Genomic DNA, 13,094 nt, shown 5'->3' with positions numbered 1-13,094 from the left:
TCGAATGGCAAAAGACTGTATCTTGATTTGATTGGTGGCTTCATGGGTGGATAAAAATTCATCACGCTGTAAGATATTTAAAATATACTTCAATAAAACTAATTTTGAAATTTTGAAATAAACTTCTTAAAACGAGGGTTAGGAGATATATCAAGCAAGGAACGCAGGCTCTGGTTACTCAGCTGAGCTGACCAGCCCTCTGTGGGACTGAAGATACCAGTCAGAGTTCCAGAGGCCACCCCTCAAGTCAGCAGTTTGCCTGCACAGCAGAGGCTCAGCCCAGGGTGTGATGGAGCAGAGCAAAACCAGCTCCACTAAAAGAAGGAAGAGCAGAAACTGGGGGAATACGCCCTAATGCTAGTAGGAGCGTGGAGTGATTCCAGAGGTTTACGTACCAACGTCTAGCTGTGTTTGCCCCCAGAGATGAAGAGAATGTCCCAGGACTCATGCAGAGAAGAGAGAGGTGAGATCCCAGTCCACTGGCCCAGAAGGTTCCCACAGCCACAGCTGAGCCATGCTCCACACAAGCCCAAGAGAACCTACCTCCACAGGTCTCCTCTTAGCACCGCAGGTCAAGCCAATGTTCCCGAGGTGGAGTACGGGCACCTGATGATTTTAGTGGTATGCCAGTAAATTTCTTTTTACTAGTTATGCATTTATTTAGAATAGAATTGTGAGTGTGTAAGTACATGTATGTGTATAATGGACCATTCATAGGTTCATAGGTAACAATTGGTTAGGGTAATGCCAAAGTTTAAAAGATGACTCTAAAGAAAAATATTTAAGTAAGCAATAACACAGACGGTACACGGATATAGCAACAACAACAGCAAATCATGAAGTGGTATGCAAATATGTGCATTTTAGAAAACAGTGGTGGTTACACCACCCTCCTTCCATGAAATAATCCTGGAGACCCAGGCTTTTGGGGGTGGGGTAGGGGGAGGTACTTAAGGGACTGGTCCATCTGGGTCAATCAGGAGGAAAAGAAGATCAGCAATTAGCTCAGAATCACTCCAAGAGGCATCAGAAATTGCCCGGTTGGTAGTCAAGAGGGCATTTGCTAGTGGTGTTGAGAAAGCTGGACAGCTGCATGTAAATCAACGTAGTTAGAACGTTCCCATTGTACAAAAACAAACTCAAAACGGCTTAAAGACTTAACGTTAGGTAGGATACCATAAATCTCCTAGAAGAGAACTTAGGCAATACATTTTCTGACATAAATTGTAGCAATGTTTTCCTAGGTCAGTCTACCAAGGCAATAGAAATAAAAGCAAAAATAAACAAATGGGACCTAATTAAACTTACAAGCTTTTGCACAGCAGAGGAAACCATAAACAAAACGAAAAGACAATCTATGGACTGGGAGAAAACATTTGCAAGTGATGCAACTGACAGGGACTAATTTCCAGAATATACAAACATCTCATACAACTCAACAACAAAAAAAAACCAAACAACCCAATCCAAAAATGGGCAGACCTAAACAAGCAATTCTCCAATGAAAACATACAAATGGCCAATAGGCACATGAAAAGATGCTCAATATCACTAATTATCAGAGAAATGCAAATCAAAACTACAATGAGGTATCAAATCACACTGGTCACAATGGCCATCATTAAAAAGTCCACAAACGATAAATGCTGAAGAGGGTGTGGAGAAAAGGGAACACTCCTACACTGTTGGTGGGAATGTATTTTAGTGCAGCCACTATGGAAAATAGCATGGAGATTCCCTAAAAAAATAAAAATAGAGTTACCACATGATCCAGTAATCTCACTCTTAGGCATATATCCAGAGAAAACTCTAATTGAAAAGACACCTGCACCCCAATGTTCACAGCAGCACTATTTACAATAGCCAAGACATGGAAGCAACTTAAATGTCCATCAACAGATGATTGGATAAAGATGTGGTATATACACTATTCACCCATAAAAAAGAATGAAATAATGCCATTTGCAGTAAAATAGATGGACCTAGAGATTATCATAGTAAGTGAGGTAAGTCAGAGAAAGACAAATATCATATGATATTACATATATGTAGAATCTAAAAAAGTGAGACAAATGAACTTATTTACAAAATAGAAACAGACTCACAGACATAGAAAACAAACTAATGGTTACCACAGGGGAAAGGGGAGGAGGGATAATTAGGGGTTTGGGATTAGCAGATACAAACTACTATGTACAGAACACATAAACAGCAAGGTCCTACAATAGCACAGGGAACTATCTTCAATAGTTTGTAAAAAGAATATGAAAAAGAACATACATATATATGTATAACTGAATCACTATGCTGTACCAGAAACTAACATAACATTGTAAATCAACTACACTTCAATTGAAAAAAAAAAAAAAAAAAAGAGGGCATTTGCTAAGAAAACCAAGATCTCAGCGAAAACACAATACAGGTTTCTCCAAAGGGTCTTACATATTGTGGTCACAATAGAGATGCTTCTCCTTTGCAGGCAGTCTCCTCAGAGCCATGTGCTTCCCGGTCAGCAGATCTCCACGGGGGCACATCTTATCTGTGCGGCCACAGACACATGACAGCCCGCAGGACTGACCAAAAGTTGGCACAGCTGCCAGGCTGAAGGGCTGGAGAGGGAAGTGGTGGGGAGGTGCACATCCGTAAATACTGAATTTGTTGAACAAATAAAGATATGGCCCAGTCCCCTAACTTTGGGTCCCCTAACTCTTTCCTAAGTCGATGAGTAGATTCATTTTGGGAATTTATCTTTCCTATCAATATTCTGGGAGTCTTTCTTCTCTTTTTTCTGTATCTGACCAGAATACTTCCCAACTCGAATAGAATGACCTTTGGATGCCAGAACTAACGGTCAGGGTCCAGCCAGGGAAGCAGGAAGTAAGGGCTTTGTCTGCCCTTGACTTCCCGGGGCCTCAGCGCCTGCGGAACAGAAGCCGTACACACCTCCCCACCCAGAAAGCACATGGGGTTTCCCAGTATTTCTTCTGGGCCCTTGAAGCCTAAAGCTTTGTGTGTGGCAGCTGTGGAGGGGACACAAAGATGTCACCATCTTGTTCTTAATGCACTCAGTCCAACTGGGAGCAGAGAGGAACAAAAACACACTGAAAAGGCAGAAGGAAGCCAAGAACGGGGGATGCCTAGAAGTGGGCTGAGGGAGGAACAAGCCAGGCTCACAGGGACAGGGTGGGGGTGAATTATATCCCTCCTCGGAGCTCCCCGCCACATGGATGGGCCACGATGGTGCTGAGAATTGTTTCTATTGATGGACAGGTTACCGTGGGCCAGCCCGGTGCTGAACACTCTTGGTGCAAGACCTCACTGGCAGAGCAGTCGAGAGCACAGGATCTGGAGCTCCTCATCCGGTTAGCACGTTTTAGTAAGCGCGTACTACGTGCCAGGTGCTGTTCTAGGTCCTGGAGAAACAGCAGTGCCAAGTCTAAGTCCTGCTCTAAGAAGTCACGTACTCCAGAGGCTTCACTTGGACCACATTTGGGTTTTAAACCCATCTCTGCCTTATACTAGATGACTGACCAGTAGGCCCTGTGGACCTTAGTCTATCCAACTGTGAAATAAAATTCACATTTTATGGCAAGAAAAGAAAAATTTAAACCTAAGAAACTCTTCTCTGCCCTTTGGCCTCCTCTCTCCCCACACTGTACACTGTGTATCTGCATTCTGCATCAACCAAGCCTCCCCCACCGGCAGGAACACCTACCTGCTCAACCATAAGGAGCAACATTCTCCTAGCATCAACAAGAGACTCCTTAAAAGATAACATTCCTTCCTGATCTTGTAAGGGGTCACGTGACCCACCAGGATGACGCTGAAATCTGGATCATGTAAACTGTCAACAATACCTCATTTGATGGACAGCCCTCTGTCTCAAAAAACTTACATAACCGTGCCTTGACTTCTAACGAGCAGAGCAGTTCTCAGAGCTTTCTGAGAGGCTCTTCCTGGGTTATAATCCTCCAATCTGGCTCAAATAAAGTTTTCCATTTCTTTCTTAGACTGACTGATTTTTTGACACAGCTAGGAAATTTTTAAAAAATTTACCTTAAAGGTTTGTACGAGGGTTAAATGAAACAAGACGTGTAAAATTCTTGGAGCAGTGCCCAGCACCCAGTAAAGGCTTGATAAATATTGATTGTTATTTACAACGCTTGAGGGAGGTACCCGTCCTGTCCCCATTCTTTCTGTTGCATGGTAGTAAAATATACATAACACAAAATTTACAATTTTAACCATTTTGGTTAAGTAGATAGCATTAAGTACATTCATACTGGTGAGCAACCATCACCAGCTCCATCTCCAGAATTTTTTCCATCTTCTCATAGGCATTAAAATGAAATTCCATTCCCATTAAAAATAACTCTCCATTTCTCCCTTCCTCTGGCCCCTGGCAACCTGGGTCTGTTTGCCATTCTACTTTCTGTCTATGAATTTGACTACTCTAAGTACCTAATATAAATGGAGTCAGACAGCATTTATCCTTTTGTGACTGGCTTATTTCACTTAGTACAATATCCTCACGGTTTACCCACATTGTAGCATGTGTCAGAATTTCTTTCTTTTTTGGGGGTGAATAATATTCCATTGTATATCTATATTGATCTAGTTTATCAGTTGACACTTCGGTAGTTTCCACCTTTTGACCATTGTGAATAATGCTGCTACAAACATAGGTGTACAACTATCTTCCCAAGTCCCTGCATTTAAATCTTTTGGCCAGATACCCAGAACTGGAATTGCTGGTTTGTATGGTAATCCCATTTTTAATATTTTGAGGAACTGCCATACCGTTTTCCCTCACAATGCACCATTTTTACATTCCCACCAGCAGTACACAAGAGTTCCAATTTCTCCATATCTTCACCAACCCTTATTTTCTGCTTTTTTTTTTTTTTTATAATAGCCATCCTAATGGGTACGAGGTGGAATCTCATGATGGTTTTGATTTGCATTTCCCTATTGGTCAGTGATACTGACCACCTTTTCATGTGCTTATTGGCCTATTGTGTATCTTCCTTGGAGAATGTATATCTAAGTCCTTTGCCCATTTTTGAATTTGAGCTGTTTGTGCTGTTGTAGCAAGGTGATTTACATACATCTATTCCTTTCTTCCCACAATGCTCCTAGAGCCTCCTCTTAACGCCCCAGCCAAGCACAACTCAGACCCTGCCTCCTCTGCTGGCATCACCAGTGCACCTCATACTGATAAGTGAAACCTGCAGCAGCAGCTAGAGACAAGCAACAAACCAATGCAGAAAGGAGGGAGGGGAAAGCCACCCAAGAGGATAAACAGACAGACTCCAGTTCTCTCAGTCCCATCCTTACTAAATTGGGCACAAAGTATCAGTGCCTCAAATCCAAAAGTGAAGTGATTCCTATGAATTTCATCTTTGAACTTGTCAAAGGGGATGGGTCTTTGCACATTCTTGGAGCACCCTCCCTGCCTCCCCCACAATGGAACAGCAGCAGCAAGGACCAGAAGAAGTATGAAAAAGAGTGAGGGGCCTGGAAAGCTGTTAGGTTCTGAGCAAGCAGCCCTCAGGAAGCAGAAGCGTGTCTAGGGGGAGAAGCACGAAGAGTGGTTGCTCCCCCATCACTTCCCCAGAGGTGGCATCATAGGACAAGAGTATAATAAGTAAGTTGACATTAATGAGGCAAGTGCAGCCATGATGAAAAGCTGTGTAGGGAAGTCACATGAGAGCGAAGTCAGGAGACGCTCTGTAACGTCAGCCCTCCACATCCACGAGGCACTTTTTAAGCATCCATCCTTGCTCCTCTGACAGTGACCCTATCCCTGGCCCAGGGTCCTTCCCCTACCTATTAGAATAAGACCATAGCTCTTCACCAGGAAACATGCTAAATGCAGGTTCCCTGGCACTACCTCCAGAGATACGGCCTCAGTGGGCCTGGGTGGGGCCTGGAAACCTGCATTGTGGCCCACTGCCCACAATGACAGCAGTGCCAATCACCGGTGCCCATACCTTGAGCCCTTCTGGCTACTCTCAGCAGCAGAGACCCGCCCTAGGGTGTTCCCAAATCTGTGGGACAGCCATGATAGTCTCTGTTCCTCTGTCACTCCCCAAATCCTCGAGGGTGGATTTCTGACACAATGCACAGAAAAATTAGGGGGCGATGACTTATTTACCCCGTGACAACAGGATTTTTTCCCTGCCAAAAGAATTTGCTAAGAGATGCTTTCATTTTTCAGGTACTTGCCCTTAAGGGTCTGCTTGCCAGATTAAGAGTGTGAGAAGTCTGGCAGATGGCATTCAGGGGAGAGGTGCAGAGCATTCAAGAGCCACGGCGAACAGAACATCACTGAGTAATGAAGATAAAATAAGAATTGTAAGCTACAGCTACAGAGAGAATAGGATTTAGTTGACATACTTGTCAAAGAACACACCCATTTGTAACTGTAATAATAATGACTCACGTGCCAGGCCCTGTGCTAAGTGCTTCATTCATTCATTCATTCATTTAAAAATATATTTACATACGAACAAGTACATACAGAAACAAGTACAAAACTATAAACAGAGGCTGCATTCACAGGTGGTCCCAGGTCAGGCAAGCAATGCAGCTTTGTGTTTTAGCACGTGGGTTCTAGACGGCCTCAGGTTCGGGTCCTGGCTCCATCATTCACCAACCACATGACCTTAGCAAGGACCACCTCCAGCCTCAGCATGCTCATCTGTCAGATAAGGAAGCACGTACCTCACAGGGCTGTCCAGCTGATTAAATGAGATGATACACACACAGCTCTGAACACAGTCCCTGGAATGTGGTGAAACAGCTCACGAGTGTTTTGTGTGTGTGTGTGTGTGTGTGTGTGTGTGTGTGTGTGTGTATGTGTGTGTGTGTTTTGGTTTTTGGGTTTTTTTGCTCATGAGTGTTTTTAACGGTTGTTATTATCATTATTGCTGCCGGAGCAGAGTTTGAGTCCCCTGTCCTGAAGGAGGGCGGGAGTTGGGTCTACAGCCACTTTTGACTTCACACATTCCGACCAAGATGCAGAGGGATCCAGGGGACGCTGCTAGGCCACAGTTGCCGAGGTGGTACTCAGAACTAGAAATAACCTGCCACCAGCAGTGATGCCAGGTAATTCTCCCTGCACAGAGAGTACGTCCCAGAAACTGCAGAGATCTGTAAGGCAGGTGTGAGGTCACTTTAAGAATGAAATGAGGTAGTAGGCAAACAGTGGCTGGCACACAGCAGACATTCCGTCATTATTAGGCCTTGTTACTATCCATAACTTTATAAGATATTTGCTGTATAATAATTAGCATTAATTGAACCTCTACTCCAAGAGCCATCTCTTGGGTCTGCATGCCCAGTACCTTCGCCTTTTCCTGATGACAGCATCTCCCTTTCCTCTGGGGAATGTCCCCGCTCCAACCTATGGTCCTAGTGGCGCTGCCATCACAGTCCTGTGTGCCAGCCCCTGACAGCTGTTACTAAATCACTCCAGCCTAATCAGCTAGAGGCCGACAAGAGCGAGCCTGTGGTCTGACAGGATCAGATTTCCTGGTTTCAAGCAGCGAGATGGGGCACTCCAGAGGACGCGTGGAAGGAAGGCAGCTCATTTGTAAATTCTAGTTTCTAGCTCAAGGATTCCAAGGAGAGTCGAAGAGAAGCAGGAATCAGTTCTGGACTGGTTGCTGTTTTGGACTCAGGATTGAGAAAAGCAGAAATTAACTAGGGACAGAGTGCTGTCACTGAGGTTATCCTCAGTAACACATGAGAAAAGCAAAGCAGGCCTTCGCTTTTGTCTTTTGTCATAGGTCAGGAAGCAACGGTCACCCAAAGAGGGGTCCTTATGGCATTTCACAGCTGCTGTCTGACTGTGAGAGAAAGTGTTTCCTGTTGGCTTTGCAGCTGGCTTTATCTCCTCTGCCTGCCAGCCAGCTTTTTTTCTTTTGCAGTTCAAGCTGATTTTCACTTTCAGCTCCAACTGCGGCTCTATACAAAGATACCTTCCTGAAGACACTTTATTGTCCTAATGAGAAATCAAACCTCTGATGACTATGACATGAAGGAAGAACCCCCGCCCTTGGGCACAGCCCAACCTGCAGTGATAGGCAGCATCTTGGAGTCAGGAGCTCTCAGGTGGAGACAGAGGTCGGAGCCGGGCCATCCAAAGCAGAGCCCCAGGGGAGGCCCAGCTAGAAACTAATGGTGCTGGGGAGCCCATCACTGCCTGGCCTCTTCCCGGCTCCCAGAGGACTGATTGTTTAGCTATTCTTTCAATTCCGGGAACTATCTCAATCCTTTTCCTGTAATCTTTGTTAAACCAAGCCATGGAGTTTCTGCTGCTTTCCACCCCAGAACCCCAAATGACCTCTCTCTTTCTGGAGGCCCTGGGTTGGCTGCTGGGGAAAGAGAGGAAAGATACATGCGCATCTGGACTTGTTCACTGACTACTTGTATAAAGGGAGTGATTACTCTCATGACAAAAAGATTCTTCCCTTCCAAAATTATTCCCTCCCGGTCCTCCCTCCCTCCCAGGACGGCTTGCTCTGTCCCCAGGGCCTGGCCCACAATAAGCCCTCAACAGAGTCACCGAATGATTGGATGGATGGCGTGATCATCTCCACTTCTACAGATACGGAAAGGAGGCTTATAACTGGCTGACGCAGGTGCTGTCAACAAGCGGGAGGACACAGATCCAAAACCAGGTCAGCCCGTGTCTTCCCTCCACTGTATCACACTATGCTTGTCTTATTCACCCCAAAAAGGAGCTCTCCTTTTCTTGCATAGGAGAAAGCCAAACTACCAAGGAAAGATTCTAATATTTTGATTTGGCAGATCCTTTAAAAGTTAAACGGAATTACCATATGACCCAGCAATCTACTCCTAGGTATCTACCCAAAGGACAGAAAACAGGTACGCAGGTAAGTACCTGTACAAACGTGTTCACAGCCACACTACAGCCACAAGGTAGGAAGAGCCCAAACGTCCAACAGTGAATGGATGGAGAAACACGTTGTGGTCAGTGCACACAATGGAAAGTTAATTCAGCCATGACCAAGAATACTAATACAGGTTACAATGTGGATAAGCCTCAAAAACATTATGCTACGGGAAAGAAGCCACACACAAAAGATCACATGCTGTACAATTCGATTTATATGAAATATCCAGAAGAGGTAAATCCACAGAGACAGAACACAGATTTGGTGGTTATCAAGGGTTGAGAGGAGAGATGAATGGAGAGAAACTGCTTAATGGGCAGAGGGCTTCCTTTTGGGGTTAGGAAAATGTTTTGGAACTAAATAGAGGTGATGATTATACAACACTGTGAGTGTACTAAATGTCACTGCATTGTTCACTGTAAGATGGTTACTTTTATGTTATGTGAATTTCACCTCAGTTTAAAAAAAAATCACAGTCCAGGAGCTATGCTGGTACTCAGGAACACCACATGTTTCCATGGCAACTATGCTTGCTGCTGTTCATTGATTTTTAGGCTGTGCTGGGAGAAGCCCTCTTTCGGAGGCAGTATGATCAAATGGCCAGGAGTATAGACAGCCTTGGTTTAAACCCCAGATCAGCTACTTACGTGACCTTGGGTGAATTTCTAAACCACTGAATGCTAGTTTCCTCATCAGTAAAACTGGAATAAATGTATCTACCTCATAGCATTGTTTTAAGGACTAAACGAGATTACAATGCATGCAAAGCACTTGGGACAGTCCCTGGGACATGATAAGTGCTCAGCAAATATTAGCTGCTAGAATGATGATGCTTTTCTGCTAGAGTGGGTTCACTGCTTCCAATCCCTCTGTTTTCAAAAGTTTTTGTCCTGCTCTCTCTGTAATACATTTTATGCTGCAGAGATCTGTTTTTGCCAGGAAAACAAGCTATACTCCTCAAAGCAGACTAACTCCCCAATGAGGAGACCTTCAGTGATAAATTCCAAGGATGCTTTGGAGGACCCTCCTTGGTTTTTATCTCCACCGGCATCAGAGAGCTCCGAGGAAGTGAACTAGACGTCAGAGCTATTTTTTGTCCACAGTAATTGGTGCTTAAATCACTTAAATGGCATCACTAGCTAAAAAGCACATCTCCACAAATAAAGACCCAAACAGCCTCTTATGGTCTCCTGCAAGTTTGGCTGAGGGAAATAAAAGGGGAGAATGAGAATTAAAGGTACTTATTTTCATATGCAGGAAAGAAAAACATTGTTCTTTGGCCAAAGTCCCAACTCGTGAACAGGAACCACCGTAAATTAGAAATAACTTACGTTTTTTGTTCTGAAAATCAGCCAATCAGCGATACTTTCATCCCAGTAACTATGCTTCTGAAAACCAGCACATCCTTGCCAGGCTCAAGCCTCTGAAAGTAAGCCAATCAATGACTACCCCAGACTCCTAGACGACAGCCAATCAGCAAGTGCCTCACTCCGTGGGCCACTAGAAAGCCAGCGAATGAACGGCAGCCTTGCTCCAGGGATTCACTAACACAGCTAAAAGTCCTTATGTCCCTAAATCTTTCCTGTTCTGGAAGTCCCCCAGCCCCTGCGCCCAGGCTCTCAAAATCTTACATAAAATAAGCTCAGGCTTTGTTGGGGAGGCTTTGCTGTAAAAGTACAGCTCTCTCTTTCAGGCAAACAGGAAGGGGTTTTTTTTTTGTTTTGGTTTTTTGGGTTTTTTGCATCAGATGTCAAGTTCAATTTGTGTCAGTTTGCAAATTTGCAGCCCTTTTAACAGTTGGGCCCCTGTTTATAGTCAGTCATGAGTTTGAATTTGTGAATGACAGATACACTCTTGCAGCTGTGAGATTATCACCTTCAATCTCTTTGATTCTTACAGTGGTTTCTATTACCATTTTTTTTTAAACCTTCCTGCCATATTTCTTTCAATGAGGTATAATAGACATATTAGTTTCAGGTGAACAACATAATCTGATATTTTTACCTATTGCAAAATGATCACTGCAATCAGTCCAGTTAACATCTGTCACCATAGGTACAAATTTTTTTTTTCTTGTGATGTGGACTTTTCAGATCTACTCTCTTAACAGCTCTCAAAGATGCAGTGTAGTTTAATTACAGTCACTATGCTGTACATTACATCTCCATGACATTTATTTTATAGCTGGGAGTTTGTACCTCAGGGCTCCCTTCACCCATTTCCCCTACCCCTCATCCCTCCCACCTCTGGAAACCACCTATCTGTTCTCTGTATCTATGAGCTTGGTTTTTTGTTGTTGTTTTAAATTCCACATATAAGTGAGCTCATATGCTATTTTGTCTTTCCCTTCTCTGTCTTATTTCACTTAGCATAATGGCATAATGCCCTTGAGATCCATCCATATTGTTGCCAATGGCAAGATTTCATTCTTTTTTATGGCTCCATAAGATTTCATTCTTTTATAGTACTCTATTGTGTGTGTGTATGTGTATGTGTGTGTGTGTGTGTGTGTGTGTGTATATCAATATATACCACATCTTCTTTATCCATTCATCCATTGATAGACAAAAGGTTTTTTTCCATATCTTAGCTATTGGAAATAATGCTGCAATAAACATGGGGGTACATACATCTTTTTGAATTAGTGCTTTTGTTTTCATCAGATAAATACCCAGAAGTGGAATTACTGGATCATATGGCAGTTCTATGATCCAGTAATTTCTTTAGGAACCTCCAAACTCTTTTCCATTGTGGCTGCACCAATTTACATTCCCACCAATGGTGCACAAGTGTTCCCTTTTCTCCACATCATCGCCAACACTTATTATTTCCTGAGATAACACCCATTCTGACAGGTGTGAGATGATAGCTCACTGTGCTTTTGATTTGCATTTCCTGATGATATTGATGTTGAATATCTTTTCAAGTATCTGTTGGCCATCGGTATATCTTCTTTGGCAAAACGTCTATTCAGATACTTTACCTACTTTCAAATGGTTTTGTTTATTTTTTGCTAGTAGGTTGCAAGAGTTCCTAATATATTTTGTATTAACTCTTTATCAGATATCCATTTGTCGTGTATATATGAACCCCCAAATATAAAAAGCAAGCGTAAATTTTGTGCTGAACTTTCTGAATAGTGAACATTTATTGAACAAGAAAAAATTCCCTTTGAAGGTTTCCGCAGTATGCAGTTGTTCATTTACCATTAAAAGATGATGGAGAATCAGCTGTAAACCAGCATATATTAAGGGCTAAGCATAAGAGATGTATGATTTCCTCTAGTACTAAGGAAAGGGATAAGCTAACCATTTTTTGATTAAGAAAAATTCAGATTAAGAAGATAAAATAATCGCAAGGGAAATGTGAGGGTCTTCCACAATTGTATACCATCATCACTATTTAAGCTCAAGTAGGTCTTTGGATATACTACTACAGTTCCAAAACTGCAAGCACATTTTCAAATGCTAGGATGAAATCTGCTGCCATAATAATAATATAATAGCTCCATTTGTTACTAGAGAAATTATCGAACATCTAAATGTCTCAGCTTTTTATGGCAAAGCCACAATGCAGAAACCATTTTTCCCTTGTGCAGTACTTTTCTTCTGAAAAAGGCTTGCATATAATGCTATTGGAAGTAGAATCCCTTCCAGATGAGAGTTCAGGAACAGTAGCAAATTTGTACATTGACTTAAGATTTAATCGTAAACACACACACAACCCCAAAAACAAAAGCAAAGGCACACAGGAAACTTTTGGAGGTAAATATATCTATTACCTTGATTGTGGCGATTGTTTACCAAGGTATGCATACGTCCATATTTATCCAATTATACACATGAAATTATGTAGTTTTTGTATATATAAACAAGACTTAATAATGCAAAACAAAACCACAATGAGTTATCATCTCACACTTATCAAAATGGCTATCACTAAAAAGACAACAAATAACAAGTGTTGGCAAGGATGTGGAGAAAAGGGAACACTTGCGCACAGTTGGTAGGAATGTAAGTTGGTGAAGCCACTATGAAAATTCCTCACAAAATTAAAAAGAGAACTATCATACAATCCAGGAATTCCACTCTTAGGTATTTATCTGAAGAAAACAAAAACACTAATTTGAAAAGATCTATACACCCCCTTGTTCACTGCAGCATTATTTGC

Source organism: Camelus ferus, chromosome 3, assembly GCF_009834535.1.
Source record: "Camelus ferus isolate YT-003-E chromosome 3, BCGSAC_Cfer_1.0, whole genome shotgun sequence".
Taxonomy (NCBI): Eukaryota; Metazoa; Chordata; class Mammalia; order Artiodactyla; family Camelidae; genus Camelus; species Camelus ferus.
Note: the sequence above shows the minus strand (reverse complement) of the source record.